This window comes from Myotis brandtii, unplaced genomic scaffold (genome assembly GCF_000412655.1).
Source record: "Myotis brandtii unplaced genomic scaffold, ASM41265v1 scaffold632, whole genome shotgun sequence".
NCBI lineage: Eukaryota > Metazoa > Chordata > Mammalia > Chiroptera > Vespertilionidae > Myotis > Myotis brandtii.
The window spans coordinates 592,706-595,080 of NW_005370419.1; the positions used below are offsets into that span (position 1 = coordinate 592,706).

A 2,375-nucleotide genomic window follows, 5' to 3' on the forward strand; every position below is an offset into this window, starting at 1 on the left:
GGAAAGGCCTGGAAGGCGCCTGGGTCCCTGAGTGGAGCTGTCTCCCAACTGGAGGCCTGGGAGGCCGGGGCGCTGCTCTCTGCGCTGCAGGCTCATCTGTCTGATGAATTTGTCTTAACTTGAAAGGCCCTGGTTTATACGCTCACTTCCTGTTCCCGTCCAGTTGCCAGCAAAACCGCAGGCAGGTTAATTGCACGTCCATCACCTGGGGGGGCGGGGGCGGGGGCTTGAGCGGAGCCCCTCCCGCCTGGTCCCAGCCTCAGCATGGGGGGCCGGGCCAGCACCCCCTTTCCACACACACACACACACACACACACATCCGGCCAACATATCCCCCCACCCTGGTGTTAGCTCCTCCGGCCACACCTGCCCCCCAAAGAGTCCTCTCCAAACTTCCCTGCGCAGCAGCGGTGGGGGGGGGGCAGGGGGGGCCCCTCCGAGTTTCCTAGAGTGAGAATGAGGTGCCTCTCCAGCCTCCAAAGCCGCGTGAGCCACCTCCTTACAATGCGTTTCGTTACCTCGTCACGCGGAACAGACGATACACAATGTAAGCAAATAAGGGCTCGCTCACCAAAGGCAGGAACGGGGTGTGCGTACCGCTTTCCTCCGAGCCCGCGAGGTTCACAACAACTCAGAGTCACCCTCAGCCTGGAGCCGAGGCTGAAATCTCGGCTGAAATCGCGGCTGAAATCAGGGCTGGCTCCGCCTGGAGGCCGGGCGGGAGACTGCCGTCCTTGATCCTCCCGGTTCCGTGGTTCCGTGGCCCAGACAGTCCTCACCATCCCGTGGCTGGTGGCCACGTCACTCCGGCCTCTGCCGTAGGCACGTGGCCTCTCCCCGGGTGCCCGTCTGATCTCCTGTGTGCGCAGCCGGGCGCGTGCCCCGACTCAGAATCGAACCAGCCACCTCTTGGTGATGGGCTGACGCTCAACCACGGAGCCACGCCGGCCAGCCGGGCAGGGGGAAATCGGAGAAATACAGAAAATTATAAAGACGAGAAAAATACCCAGGAGCACTTGCGGACAGGCCTGGGCGGGACCGGAACCACTGCCGCAGGGGCCGGGGTCCCCACTGTCCTCCTGGCTGCCCCTCGTCACCCCACCTTCCCTAAGAGGGAGCACCGCTCACCCACAGGAGGGCCCCCCTTCTACTTTGGGGGCCAGACCCACGGCAAACCCAGCCAACAGGCCGGCAAATAACCCACCCCATCGCCCGCCTCCCTCGCCCTCCGGCCGCCAGGAAGCCCTGCCTGACGCCCGCCCACTTCCTCTGGGTCTGCAGGCTCTTCTTCTGCAGCGGGACCTCCTGGGTCTCCCCTTTGCCGAGACCCTGGCTGGCTGATGGGTGCCCAGTGTGGGGCCCCCTTCTCTGTGTGACCAACAACTCCTCACCGGGTGTGTACAGAGGCAACTGACTCATGTTCCTCTCTCTCTCAAAATTAATAATAAAAAATAATCGCCCTGACCGGTTTGGCTCAGTGGATAGAGCGTTGGCCTGCGTACTAAAGGGTCCCAGGTTCGATTCCGGTCAAGGGCATGTACCTTGGTTGCGGACATATCCCCAGTGAGGGGTGTGCAGGAGGCAGCTGATCGATGCTTCTAACTCTCTATCCCTCTCCCTTCCTCTCTGTACAAAATCAATAAAATATATTTTAAAAAAATCCTCAAAAAGTCTGGCCGGCATGGCTCAGTGATTGAACGTCATCCACCTATGAACCAAGAGGTCATGGTTCGATTCCCGGTCAGGGCACAGGCCCAGGTTGCAGGCTCGATCCCCAGTGTGGGGTGCAGGAGGCAGCTGATCCATGACTCTCTCTCACCGCTGATGTTTCTCTCTCTCTCTCTCCCTCTCCCTTCCTCTCTGAAATCAATAAAAATAAAATTAAAAAAAGAACTCCCCACAAATCAGGCGCATGCCCTGGAGCCAGCAGGGGGGTGGGGGGGGGCCATCACCTTGGGCTTCTGTTCCCAGCTGGGCCTGGTGGGCAGGATGTCTCCGTTACTGCCCACTGGGTCACCTCCCCCAGTGGCTCAGCCATGGAAACCGGAAGAAATCCTGTTGGACAAGCACTGCTTCGAACCTCGGGGTTGACACTGATGTCCCCCTTCTTCTGCCGCCCCCCGGCCCAGGCGCAGAGCCCGGGGAGTGCCGGCCTCCCACACCCTCTCACGGGTTAACTGAGGCCTAAAAGCAGCCTCTCTTGTTGGGAAGCCCCAGGCGCTGATGCCCGGCTGGTCCCGTGGTCGCCACGGGAGTGTGGGGCAGACAAAGCCGTGTTCATCCGGCCCCGGGGTCGCTGATAGCAGCACAAGGACCCCATTCTCCGCCGTCCCCAGCTGCGTCCCCTCCCCCAGGAGCCTGCCGCCCGGGAGGCC

General features: G+C 61.4%; 1 protein-coding gene across 1 annotated transcript in view; it reads right to left on the reverse strand.

Moving 5' to 3' along the window:
* Positions 1-2,375, reverse strand: part of LOC106723724 — a 10,571-nt gene that overhangs the window by 903 nt on the left and 7,293 nt on the right. The gene's annotated exons all lie outside the window — the stretch shown is intronic.